The 14847-nt window shown below is 36.3% G+C and overlaps 1 protein-coding gene and 1 long non-coding RNA gene across 34 annotated transcripts in view; one reads left to right on the top strand and one right to left on the bottom strand.

Annotated features, from left to right (window-relative positions):
* LOC147844665 (uncharacterized) overlaps nucleotides 1-6763 on the bottom strand; it is an 892045-nt gene extending 885282 nt beyond the window's left edge. The window contains exon 1 of the long non-coding RNA XR_015482887.1: nucleotides 6624-6763. This is a non-coding gene — a long non-coding RNA (uncharacterized LOC147844665). The remainder of the gene's footprint in view (nucleotides 1-6623) is intronic.
* The window catches only part of grip1 (glutamate receptor interacting protein 1), a 359454-nt gene that overhangs the window by 172755 nt on the left and 171852 nt on the right, over nucleotides 1-14847 (top strand). The gene's annotated exons all lie outside the window — the stretch shown is intronic.

Below are 14847 nucleotides of genomic sequence, written 5' to 3'. Positions count from 1 at the left end.
AAACTGAACACAGAATATGTGCAGTTGAAAAAGTCTTATTCCTTTAATGTTGTGCCGAGAATTTGTAGGAAAAGAGGATGTATGTATGGGTGCGGCCAATGGAGAACTGGAGAATGATTGATAAGTGACAAAATCCACTAAACTCCACTTGTTAAAAATCAGCTGTGTATAAAAGCTCGAATCAGCAAATGAGAGTTGTTGCGCACCTCCTGAATGTAATTATTGCATTGCATTGAGGATACCACAATTCTGTGAATCGAATTATTCAATTGTATTCAGTAAATTACTGATTAAACATGCATGGAATTGATACAATTTTCCAACACTTGAGATTAAATTAATGACTGATTATTGTTAATAAACATAGCATCTGATGGCTACTTTGCTCATTTGTTCTCTATTGACTTGTTTGGGGGTTTGTGATCAGCAGGCACATGCCCTGTTTCAAACATTAACTTATGTCCATGGTTTTTGTGACACTTCTGTTTTGTTGTTCTCACGATGTAGTGGTTTTTAAAGATTAGCATATTGCCTTTTGTGTAGTTGCCAGTCGTGAAATGCTAATGAGAATTTAGCTTTCTCAGCTGCGAAGTCTGTCACAACAATGCGAGCTATTTTCATCATGCCATGGGATTTTTGTGAATGTCTGCATGCGTGAGTGTATGCTTGCGAAGTTTAGAGGACAGCTGTCCTTTTTACTGTGTAATTTACTAGGCTGCTATTAGACGAGTCGTGTGTTTTTAACAAGGATCCAAAAAAGACAGGGTGGGAAGAGGTAAAAAGAAGTGCAAGATTAGTTACCCAAGAAAGTTTGATCAGTAATAATAGTGATGCTTGCATTGGCATACTGGAGTAACCCTTTATACAATTACTAGCCATATAACCATTTTTTTGAGGCCGTTTTACTGCCTCTAAGTATACCCAGTGCAAAAGCTAGGGTCTTATCTCGCTAATTGGAACTGCAGTTAGCACCTGATCTGTAACATAGTTGTGTTCCAGATTAGAATTAAATTACTTGCTCTTCTTAATGCATTTATCATGTCAGTTAACATGTCAACAGACTCTTGAAAGCCTTCCAGCTCTGTGCTCTCAACAGGTTGTGTAAATATAGATCTTGCAAAGAGCCGAGTGCTAATCTCGCTAACTTACACTTGAGCCCTTATTTTCAGGGGATAATGATAAAGTGTTTAGCACCAGGTGTTGCTCATCTTTCATCTTTTCTTTTGTATTTCTGCATATCGCATGTCTTTGGTGACCACCATCCCCTCTTTCTGTCGCTTCCTGTCTCGTTCTCCCAGCGGGTGTTTGATAGTGGGGTTGCCATGTTTGCCACAGCTGCTCAATCTTTGAGTGCGCTTTAGATTACAGGCTTTGGAAACCCGTAGGAAGCCCTGATGAGTTGGTGGCATGATAATGTTAGACCCTCAGCCAAATGCATGGCCTCTGGCGTCAGCTGGGATTGTGGACTTTGCTTCATTTGCCTTCGGAAGTGCCAAACTGCAACACTTGCCACTTAAAAGACCCTAGACGTCTTGTCTTGTTTACAGAGGGTTTTCATGGCTCAAATGTGTAGAGAACATGTTTGCAATGTCGGTCTGCATTTTGTAAACACAAATGGCTCAAATATGCTGTAAATACTTGCATTTTAGTCAACAGTAGTGATGTCCACATAAGGCCAGGGTAAATAATCACCTAAGTGCGACACTGTAGGTTGGTGGGGGACTTGAAACAATCCCAGGGTCTTTACTAATCAACGTTAACCACAATGCCCACACATTAAACATGTAGTTCAGTTATTTGCAAAGCAGCTTTTAAAGTCAGTCTAGGCTGATATATTTGGCTGAAATATATCTTTCAGCCAAAAAAAAAAATCGATAGTACATTCTGTAGATTGTTGTTCTTTAGTTTGAGCATCTGCACCGTGGTCCACCCTATTTCACCAAGGTCTGCTTGAACATTTCTGTCCTTGCCACTGCAGTTGAGATATTTGGAGGTTATTGCACCAACTGCAAAGTTATTGAGCTTAGATGTAATCTGCTGGCTTGGGTTTAATTGCATTTCTTTGTATCAAGTTTGCTTATCAGGGTTAGACTAGCTAATTCAATTGCATTTTTGAGGTAGTGACCTTATTTTATTTTGTATTATTCTCGTATAAGGACACATACCGGTGCTGTGTCAGTGAGAATCCTAAACTGGTACCTTTGAAGGAAAAAGGTTGTGCTTTGTCTCCTGAGCCATACTGACCTGACTACAAAACAGAAACATGCATCTAACACTGTCTCTGGCATGCTGTGTGGTCCATGCTGACCCAGGTGTTACACCTTTGACCTATACAGCAACTGTCTACATGAGGTCAAAGTCTTGTTTTAGCACAGCCTTCAGTTCTACACGACACAATCTGATGACTTTTTCAGCTACTTAATGCTTGCTAAATCATGCTTTGAGCTATGTATGATTTAGTTGTGACATTTTCCAGAACTTGATCTAGGATTTGGCCACCATGGGATGCCGTTAACCAGGTTTATAATTATGAACATTGTGATTTGCACCTGACTGCTAATTTGATGTAATATTTTGTGAGGTGCTCCACATGCTGTATTTGGATAGTATATTATACTTAAATATGTCAAAATGTCTATATGTTTTCAATTTCTTATATATGGATCTGCACAGTACGACTCGCATTTCAGTTTGAGTGGTTCTGTGTTACATTTTGAAAGAAAATTGAAAAGAATTTGTGCAGAAATCATGCGTACTCTGAGATCATTCAGTGGTCATTTATTATGTAAGAGGTTGCCACTGGGAATAGAGAGACCCCACCGGTCCTTTGATGTTGGCCTTGATTCCATTGAGAAGAGCAGGAGATGTTCCATTCCCGGCATGCATTTCACCTTTCCCAGCATTTGTGCTAAATTTACATATAAAAAGCCTCAAGCGCATTTGTGGATTCTATACAAATGCAGACTGGATGCATACCGGCAATTATATGCAGCAATCCAACTACTACCTTCACATTTAAGTCTAATTCTATAGCTTAAGTAGCATCCTAAAGTACTCTATTTTTGAGTGGTTTGAAATAAAAATAAGAAAATATAGAGCACTGTTGTGTATTAACACTTCACCTTTTGATGATTTGTATGGACAGAGGGCACTGTATTCATTTTAGGAGTTGAAAAGACAAGTTGAAATTATTGGATAAAGGGGATTTCTGTAAATATATGCAATTGCATAGTAGTATAAGATCTGTAGGATATAATGCAGGAGCAGAGGAAAATTTTTATTAGGGTCTCTAAAAATGTCAAAGTCAGTGCAAACTATATCTTTTGTGTATGAGAATGCTGCAAACAACATGTAAGGAAAAAGTGATAAGAATTGTTTGGGAGAAAGACTTTGAAGGTGGAATTTAAAGAGGGTGAATGGGAAGCAGTAGTTTCTGGTATAGGGTCCTGTGAGAGATACTAGAAGTAAACTCATACATTACATTACATACATATCAGGTAATTTATCAATATTACTGGACTCCAGTAAGGCTGCATAGGTTAGGATTAATGAAAAATGAGCACTGTTGGAAGTGTTGTCTTTCTGTGGCCACATTTTTACATTTCAAGAGTTCACACTCGAGCCTGGGGCTCCCTCCCGTTTGCAAGGTGAGAGGGAAGTTTGAGCTCAGGTAGTGATTGCTCTTAAGTGATAACTACTTACTAGGTGCATGTCTATGGTGCTGATTTGGATTAGTCAACGGTGAACGGTGGGAGGAACCCGGGGGAAACCTACGCAAGCACGGGGGGAATGTGTAAACTCTGCACAGAAACATTAGCTGGCTTGGTAAGGACTAGAACCAGTGATGTTCTTGCTGTGAGGCAACAGTGCTAACCACTGGGCTGCCGTGCCACCCATTTAGGACAGGAGGGGGAGTAGGGGTGGAAGGGGGGTTTCTTCAAAACGAAGATGGCTGTTATATGAAACTTAGGGTATTTATAGTGGCTTAGGAATCATCTGATTGGTGAATCATAAATCGGATAATGCAATCATAAGTACGTGATCTTCTCAAAATTAGTTTATAAATAAACTTCACTTAATTTGGAACTGTCATTTGGTGGCTCCATTCTGGATAAGGTTATTTAAAACCTTGAGAAATTGTTGGGACAACCTTTACCTTATTCACCAAGAGTTTGTCTTCTTGGTGATACATCCACTTTACGGAAGGGAATATCTAAAGCACAGGCTGTGCCAGTCATTGCAGGATGTATTATGGCTGTGAGATTGGCTGATGCAAAGATTGCTGATTGCTGATGACTTCTACTGCATCACATGAGCGTATGTTGGAAAGACTTCAGGAATCCACCTATAGTTTTAATCTGAAATAGGGTAGCTTCTTACGATATTTGGAGAGCATGTAAAGGGTTGTCATCTTGGCTGTCTGTTGTGTTATTTTATATTAAATATTTATGTTGTAAATGTTGTTTTGTTATTATTTTTATTATAATTTGATGATTTTGTATTGTGATTTTTATGTTGTGTGGAGTTTAAAATAAAAAAAGTTCAATGACAGAAAAAAGGCACTTCACCTTTTAAACTTTCCCAGTCTGGTAATCTAATTAATTCACTGATTTTATGAAACCCCTAAGCCTTTTTTCTCTTTAAACAGTCACAAAGATACAGAGTTGATTCAGTAATTGCTTTGGATGATTAGATCATTACAAGATTGCCAAATACATCTTTAAGGTGTGTCAAAGGTTAGTAGGATCAAATATTTGAAAAGATTTTGTTTTATTTCAGGCAGGCATGTTTCATTAATATTAGAGTTATGTCTTTGACTTCATAAGATTTACATTTCGGCACACATTCTGGTCACGTTAATCAGTGATTGGCTGCATTGCATGTTAGTCAGATGGCTCCATCCTATCAAACGGGTAATTCTCTAGCAGAATAAGCCTTCACACCTCACTAACTAAAAAGTTAAACATATTTAATTCTCTGTGCGAGATCCCCCATTGTTCCAATTCAGCATATGGTCTACAATATTTGCACTAGGACGTGTCTTGAGATCAATCATGCATTTCCTCTGAAACTGGCTGTCGTAGCTGTAATATAGATGCACATGATTGCAGTCGTGGCTCCCGTGGCTCAAGTGCAAGCAGAGGATCAGATTTAATTAACGTCTAGCCCCCCGGCATCTCTCCCGAGGACGGTCTGGTTCAATAGCAACCCGGCTAGCACGTTTGTGTTCCCTCTCCTCCTCACTGTGGTCTGGTGAACATGCTAGAAGGAGAACTGGAGAGCTTTTCTCTCTGCTCTTCATTGAGATGCAAGACCACATTTCAAAGCCAGGGGGCTTGTCTGCGTTCCCTACATCCCCTCCCTCTTACACACACTCACATACACAAGTGCTATCTAATGTGTCTCAGTCGTTTGTAGATTTGCATCACTGTTGTCACTCATTTTACATACTTCTAAGGTTTTTAGCCATTTTAATTGGTACACCTTGCTAGTACTCCATTGGATTTTTCTCTTCTTTGTCTTTATTTTTGATGGCATAGATTCAACTAGAAACATTAGTCAGATTTTATGGTCCATATTGGCATGATAGCATCTCACAATTGGTGCAAATTTATACGGTGAACATCCATAATGCAAATGTCTCATTCTATCTCAACCTAAAAGTGCTCTTGAGATCTTGACTGTTGAGGCTAATTGAGCATAATGAACTACAGACTAGTTTGAGGGGGTTTGAGGGTCTGTGTTATCCTGCTGGAATTAGCCTTCACAATATGGGTGTACTGTGGTCAAAAAGGGATGAATACTGTATGATCAGCAACACCACTCAGGTAGGCTGGGGTTTTTGCTCAGTTGTGAGCAAGTGGCCCAAATTGTGGCAAGAAAATATATAGACATCATTAAACCACCATTGAGTGAAGATAGGATGAATCAATGTGTTCACGTTATTCATTGATTCCACTCATTATATAATGACGGTTTGGCTGTAAAATAGCATACTAATGCAAGTACACACATTTTAAGAACACAACATTTTATTTTTAAGAATATGTAATTTAATTATCGTAATCTTATCAGTTCAGGCATTATGCATTGAATCAGAATGTGAAAACATATCATAAACATATACATTATAATATTGGTGGTTAACAAAAAAGTGCGAGGCAACGAGAACAAAAGAAATTAATATGTTTAACAATCACTTTAGACTTTCAAAATGTCACACAGAGGTGCAGGTGCCACAACAGGCCATATCTGCTACCAGATCTATTTGTAATTGTTAGGGCACCCACATGAAAAATACGATAGTAATTCATAGTAAATCCTATAGTGTTTTAACCATACTATAGTAAAATATCTTAGAAAGTATATACAGTATCAACATTTGCAGTATCGCACGGCTATCAGCAAATCAAATTAAAGAACCAGACAGAACTGTTGTATAAACTTTGTTAATGATTGCTCCAACATGCTGTTGTTTTAACTATAGATTTAATTTTGTTTGTTCATATTAAATTCTGATACTACCATCCTCATGTTGCAGCAAAAATCAAGACTCTGAGTGGACAACCATTTTCCAATCTTCTGTTGTCCAATTGTGGTGAGCCAGTGTGAATTGTATACACTGAAAAAAGTGTTGCATGCAGAACTGTTGCAAACAATTTATTTGTGTTGAATTTAAACAAACAAATTAAGTTTATTAATGTTCAACTTAATTTGTTTGTTTAAATTCAACACAGATAAATTGTTTACTACCACCTTACGTAAAAAAATTGAGTAAATCCAAGGAGTCATCTCTGAATAATTTTTTTCAGTGTACCCTCGGCTTATTGTTCTTTGCTGACAGGAATGTCAATGGTGTGCTTTTCTGCTGCTGCTGAAGCTCGTATGCTTCAAGGTTGGACATGCTGTGTATTAAAGATGCTCTTCTGCAGACCTCAGTTGTTATTTGAGCATTAGCTTTCTATCAGCTCAAACCAGTCTGGTCATTCACCACTGACCTCTGGCATCAACAAGAGATTTTCACCCGCAGAACTGCCACTTACTGGATATTCTCTTTTTTTGCCATACACTGTAAAACTTAAAGATGGTTTTGGTGGAAAATCTCAATGGATCAACAGTTTCTAAACTATTCAGCATTAACAACCATGTTTATATTCAATGAAATCTAAATTTTAATTATTTGTTTGAACTTCTGAGCTATTTATTTCATTATTACAATTCCATCATTGACCACTATTATAATAAAATGTGGTCTCATTGGTTTCATATCTTTGAACCTCATTGTATGTTAGGGATAAAGTACATCAGGAAGGTTTTTATAGCATAATAAAACCAGACAGGCTTATTGGGCTGTTGTATTGGACTGAAGGGGATTATTCTGCAAAAACAACTGTCCTGGATGTACTTTATCCTGCTTATTACTTGGCTACTTGCCACAAATCATAAAAATTAGACACAAAACATTGTTCTGGGCTGTAATACTTAACAAATTCTTTAATCAAATGCAGACTGAAAGAAATGAAGACAGCTTATGGAGTATACACTAACTTGTGCATTATTCAGTCACAAGATGGAGCCAAAGAGTCAGATTTACAAAGCTGACTGGAATGAAACTGGCTGAATAAAGCATAGATTGACTTATTATTCATTGTAAAGACTTTACCAACCAGTCAAAAACATTCAAAAGCCACAGCCTTACTGACAAGCAGGTACATATAAATGTGGATGTAACTAATTAACTTGACCATCAGTAAATACAATCAAATTCATTCAAAGTTCCTGGATCAGCTTGCGTTATTTTGCGATTATCTTGGGATAACATATCTCGCAATGTTACGACTGACCAATCAGAATCAAGTATTCCAGACAGTTACTTATTGGGTAACTGATCTGTCACCCAATAAGTTGGACAAATAATGCCTTTTGGCAACAGTAACTTTTGATTTCCCCGGACAGTAGAAGTTACCCGTGTTGGATTAATCGCTCGGACTGGAGAGAAAGTCAGTGTTTACTGAAGAGGAAAATGAATTCAGTCCTCCACATCTAAAGCACAAAGACTTGGTGCTATCTCTACTGGCAGAACAATCCCCCTCTGTGATAAACAAGCATCAGTGTGACAACTCCGGATAAGATGCCTAAAACTAAACATTGTCGCTAAGTAAAACTGTTCAGCCCAGCATGCTTTTATAGAACATGTTTACCCTCGCCTAACTTTCCTACTTGAAAGAAATTGAGGGCCTGTTGGTTTTCATTTAAGAGAGCTGGATTTACTGACCACCTACTATCCTACATTACATCCTCGGCCTCACTGCACTTTAACTAACAGCAGAGACTCTGAAGGTCTGCAGAAATCCATGAAACCGAAAGGGGTTTGAGTAGTTTTGTTCGCCCTCACTCTGTCTGAATGACACTACCTGCTGTGATTACTTTTAAAGCTTTGCTTTTTACAGACATTTAGTTTGTGTTTAGTTTGTGTGAGTTTGGTAAAGGACTACTCTGAGTTTGATTGAAAATTTGATTGTTGATTGACTGTTGCTGCATTGATTAAACACTATGTAACTGATCTTACAATTAATTAAAAGTTTCCATTTATTTCAAATGCAATTTAACAGTCAAGCAATTTAATTTCTGTATTTCTCTACATGGATTTTCACATATTTGTTGAATAGTTATAATATACATTTCTCTACCTCTAAATGTTTTTTTTTCTTTGTACTGTTTCTTAATTATATCCCCAGCAGACACAAGACGTCACCATTATTGGACGTTGCATTTTGTTTGAAAATGAATATTGTGTTGACGTCAGAACCCCGTGTCAGGCAGACATCAATGTCTAACGCCGAACAGATGTTGCATTTTGGTTACTTTCCAACGCAACCTAAAAACAACAAAATAACATCTAATGATGTTACAGCTTGACGTTACCAGTATGACGTCTATAGGAAGTTACATTTTGGTTGTCATACCTGTTGAATAAATGTCAGTATTTGACATCAATACGACGTTGGTTTAAGATGTTGGCTCAACATTGGATTTTGGTCACTTTCCAACACAACCTAAAATCCACGTCATTATTGGACTTCAATATAACATTGTCCTTAGATGTTGGCGACCTAAATCTAACCTAATATTAACGTCTTATGATGTTGTGTGTCTGGGTCGAGACTGCTTAATTATGCAAATAAATCGTAATAGATCAAATTTGTGGCCATTTTTAAATATTTTTTTTATTCCGTAGTGGCTACCCCTGATTAATAAAAGCACTAAGCTGAAAAGAAAATGAATGAATGAATTTTCATTTAATTTATTTTATTAAACTATCAATATGTACCTGATCTAACAATGCAAATTTAATTCAGTTTAAGAAAAAATTAATTGTTTTACTCATCTTTGTAATAATGGATTTAAAACATACCTTTGTCAACTTTTAAAAACAATCTTCTCTCCATCTATTTGTTGTCAACACCCCTTTCATAATTCAATGTTTGTTTAAAATCATGTCATTATGATTATTATTATTTTATTATTATTATTTTATTATATTTTATTTTATTCCAAAACTCTGACACATTCGAACCATGGGGACTTTCCATGACTGACATGTGATTACAATGTGACAGCATCCAAATGATTGCAATATGGAGTTTGAGGACTAGCTGTCATGTCATGTAAATAAGGTTGCGCTGTTTTTAAAGAGCATTTTATCCTCTGTTAGTGTGAAGCATTAGCATCATTCTCGCCAGCATAAGTGTGAGATGACATCAGCTGTCATGTGCTGGATATTGAGTCACTCGCTGTTCCATCTTTAGCCGAGACTCTCTTACCTATTCAGAGTAAACAAGCTAAAGCTGCAGTTTTCATTCACATTAGGCCACGATTAAGCTGTTGATCTGTTTTTTTATGAGTTATGCAGTCATTAAAATGGGCCGCATTATGGGCGGCTCAAGAAGTGCTTCCCTACTGACCCAGAGCTAATTTTCTTCTCCACATGCATGCTGGATTTGATTTGTTGGTGCTTGCGGATTCAGATTGGAAAGATGCAAATTTGATTGTCAAATCATGTGCCATTTTCTTCTTTCTTGCCTTTAGCCTTTTCAGCCGTTGGCATTGAAGTCGTTGGGCTAGAAAAACATTTTGAAAGATGTAAATTGTCTTTTTTTTTCTCCCATTGGGTGGGTGAGAGATGGTGGCTAGGGTGTCCTGTGCATCGAGTTGGAAAACTATTAGACGTCAGAGTCATTGCAGCAGAAAGTTTCCCATTATTTGAGGTGGAATGATAATATGAAGGCACATCGGAGGTCACACATACATTCTAAATAGACAGAACCAAAGCTTACAGTGCAGTGTTTCTTTACATATTATTATTATTATTATTATTATTATTATTATTATTATTATTATGTTTTATTTATTTTTATTTTATTTAATGTTTTATTTATTTTTATTTAATTTTATTTATTTTAAATTTAATTTATTTAATTTAATATTTTATTTTATTTAATATTTTATTTTATTTTATTTCAGTCAGAAAGTGTATCTTAAAAGGTGTATTGATTGTTTTAATAGCATGTCTATTCCTGCGAACATTTGTGGCTGATTTTAAAGGGGTTTTATTTCAGTATCAATTTTTTCTCCTGGGTGTAATAAAAGACAGAAAAAATGAGACAATCTGTTAATATTACCATATAAATGTGAAAATGGATTGTGCAGTTCCATTTAGTCTTTCGAAATATGCTAGATTATACTTAAATTTGTATTCTTGCATGTACTTGGCAAACATGAGTACGGTTTAAGTCATTTCTTTCTGAATCTGTAGGGCAGAATGATTCGTGGAGAAAAGACATCCAAGAACTAAAAAACGGAAAATGTTTCATGGGCTTTGGCCATTCATCGGCATGTCAAAATCATTTTAAGCTCTTGAAAATGTAGGCTTTTGAAAACAGGCTTCAGACTACTGTATATTCACTTGTGTGAACTACAAAAAATACTTTACAATGTGTATTTATCTTATGTATTCAGTCCATAGGCATGTGTGTGTGTGTTTACTACCAAAACATAAAATACCTGACTATAGGACGTTATTGGGCACAGATGTTTACCAATAAACTTGAATTGAATTGAATGAAAAAAAAAAACTTGAATTGAATTGAATGGAAAGTTTAATCAAATGATTTTGCCAACTACTGGCCTATAAAGCATTTTAAGCAATTTTCTCAGATGTATATATATCTAATTTTGACAAGGCTGTCGTTTGTTTACAAATCCTTTCAAAAATGCAACACAAAATCAATTTTTAAATATATTATTGTTTTGTAAACACCCTTGTCGCAATCTATTCAATTCATTCTCATTGTTTCCTAGTAAAACCGATTGACATGTTACAGTCATTTAACTATAGTTACTTTGTTTGATGGCAAGCTGTGCTCTACATTATTTTTGTACTAATAATGGTCTCTCTCTGTTTCTCTCTCCCTCTCTCTCTCTCGCTGCCGTTGCTGCCATTGCTCCATTAGGTAAGTCGCTTTAATATTTAAAATATCTGTATTATTGTCTGTCTCTCTTGTGAACAAATAAGAGCCCATCGTATTAATGATGACATCAGTCACCAGGGACTATAGATTTACAGTTAAAGGTTACTAGGTTGCTCTGATGTCAGTGGTTTAATGGGTGACGTCAGTACATTTGTGGTATATTTTAAAGTGATCACTCTCCCAAAACTGAAAATGGTCACCATTTTTTCTTCTTAATGCCATTACAAACCAGTCGGTTTCAGCTATATACAATAAAAATTCATGCAATACGAGTGTACTTTTTTATTTTTATTGAGCATTGTTAAACTGCAATTTTTTTCCAAGGAAACGTAATGACTTTCATTCATTTTTACGATGATTTACAGCAGGGGTGTTCAAAGTCAGTCCTGGATGGCCGGTGTCCTGCTGATCTTAGCTCCAACTTGCTTTAACACACCTGCCTGGACGTTTCTAGTATACCTAGTAAGAGCTTGATTAGCTTGTTCAGGTATGTTTGATTAGGGTTGGAGCTAAACTTTCCTGGACACCGGCCCTCCAGGACCAAGTGTGGACACCCCTATTTACAGGAAAAAAAAAAAAAAAACATTAAAATATCATTCAGTGTTAATATTTTAAAGCAAGAATCTTTAGAACTGAAATCATTTAATGCAATTCACAGTGCAGCTACAAAATATTAATTAATTGTAATTTGTAATTATCTGTTATTTTCTGCCATCCTTCAGAGTTATACTATTAGTCAGCAACATTTTTAATAATGTATATGTAATATAAATATGTAATTTAATTTAATATGACCACTTATTCTTTGATATATTTTATTACAAGAATGTTATTTTTAGCATGAACATCTGTTACACTGAATGATGATGGAGCGTTATTTCACCTTTTATATATATATTTATTTTTACAGATGTTGTAAACCTTTAAGGACACTCTTTGCTTGCACTTTATATTGCTTTTTACTGTGGCCGAGAGAGCTTAACTTGCTGCAACTTAAGAAAACACATGCCGTTACAAAAAACACCAGCAAAGAATAAAAATATTCATCCGTTTGACAGCATGCGTGTTGCAAATCCTCACAACGCAAACACACTAATAAAATGCCTTTTCTTACAACAGTTGCAAATAGCACGGAACACAACAGAAATGTTTCAAGGGGACCCTAAAGCGTGACTGACCCAGCTATTTAGGTTATGGTTTTTAGGCTAATATACTACAAAAGACAAGGGAATCAGGATATTAAAAAAACTTAAAAAGCTCACCTTTCAAAGAGCACCTACAACTTTACTGAGCACTAGTCATGACACAATAAACATTTCGCAGCAGCGTTCGTCACATTTTTAGGTCCCCTTGAAACATTTCTGTTGTGTTTCATTCTATTTGCAAGTGTTGTGAGAAAATGCAGCCATTTTCATAGTTTGTTTGCATTGTTGGAAAATGCATTGCGTTTGATTAATTTGTTTGCCTTGTGAGGATTTGCAGCATGTGTGCTGTCAAACGGATCAAGATCTTTTATCAATGTTGCCAACTATTTCCAATGAAAAGTAGATAAAGCCTGCCCAAAAAGTAGCTGAATGTTGCCAGATGACGTCACAAAGTAATTTGCAAATACATGGTGGCATCACGGATGCCATGGTGGCAAGCATAAGCCCGTCCTGTTTCTACTCTCTAAGGTGCAGTGTATTTTATTGTATTAAAACATTACATCCAGATGCACAATAAATAGGTTCTTATCAACATATTACTTTGGGTGATGACGTCATTGCGTAAACACAGCTCAAAACTACATCTTTATTTAGTATACAAAATAGTTGTCTTCTCAAATTGAATGGCCAACTCAGCAGAAATATTATTTGAAATATGACCATTTAGATTTGTATAAAAAACATATAGTTGACTATTTGTAAAAGTAATACAAATCCTTTTTAATAAGATTTTTATTTTTATTTTTAAATATAACACTGATAATGAACAGTTACATACTTTAAACCAGTGGTCACCAAACTTGTTCCTGGAGGGCCGGTGTCTTGCAGATGTTAGCTCCAACCCTAATCAAACACACCTGAACAAGCTAATCAAGGTCTTACTAGGTATCCTTAAAACATTCAGGCAGGTGTTTTGAGGCAAGTTGGAGCTAAACCCTGCAGGGACACCGGCCCTCCAGGACCGAGATTGGTGACCCCTGCTTTAAACAATCACAGCTTATGCACTTACTCTAACTTGCGAAATTAACACATTTGTAAAAGTGGCAACAATTATAGCACTTTTGGAATTATTTATTGCTTACCAACAATTATACATGTTAACAAATATCAGTAAATTAACAGTTATGAAAAACAATCTGAGCTAGCAATTTACCCTACTAAGTGAAGCCTGCAGCCACTGCTCTTTTGAGTCACTTTTTTAAAATTGCTAAAAGTAATCATATAAATGTTAAAACCTGCTAAATTTGTTGCTCGGTGCTTTTTGAAAAAAAAAAAAAAAGTTGCTAGGGTAGTATGAAAAGTTGCTAAATCTAGCAACAAAATAGGCAAGCTGGCAACTCTGTCTTTTATAAATTTGCCGGTGTTTGTTGTTGCACGTGTTTTCGTAAACTACACCATGTTTAGCTTTCTTTCTATGTATAAAATCAAATCTATAAGAGGTTAAGAAGTCAAGTGTTTTTATTTTTATTATTTGACACCCATCTGCTATAAATAAGCTCATAATTTAAATCTAGCTTTAAATGTGACCTATATTAAATTTCAGGTCAGGTATGAGTATTCGAACGTTAATGCTTTTTTATTTTGATATTTATTCTAAATTCAATTGCTTATTTTTATGCGCTAACTATTGACAAAAGATGTCTGAATCTCTAAAATGCCTTCTGGAGCGTCTTTCGGGAGGCTCTGTGAAGTCTGAAACGGTTGGATGTGGAGCTGGCAGGGTCTTAATAAGATCTGGGGGTTGGAAAAGGAGAGGCGTATAGAGCTGCCCTGAAAATACCCCTTTTCCCCCTCACACAGGAAGTGCTTATCTGCATATCCCAGGGGGTGGCAAGGCTGCATGATGCCAGTCTTACTCTCTGCTTGGCTTCCCTTGTCAATTCATGATGGCTTTAGGGAAAAAAAGCCCCAAAAAAAACGATGCCTACTGCACCCGTAATGCACCATTTGCAATTATTGTCTTTCTAGCGCTCAGACAGCTGCTGTACTGTAAAGAAGGTCATCCAGCTCTTTTAGATTCATGTCAGTGGAATGAGGCAAACCAGTGGAGATGTGTTTTACTTTACTGTTGCTGGAGGCCAGATAGCAATTACCTGCAGCCCTGAGGCTAA

This window comes from Danio rerio, chromosome 4, assembly GCF_052040795.2.
Source record: "Danio rerio strain M-AB ecotype USA chromosome 4, GRCz13ab, whole genome shotgun sequence".
Lineage (NCBI taxonomy): Eukaryota > Metazoa > Chordata > Actinopteri > Cypriniformes > Danionidae > Danio > Danio rerio.
This window is presented reverse-complemented; position numbering and strand designations above follow the sequence as displayed.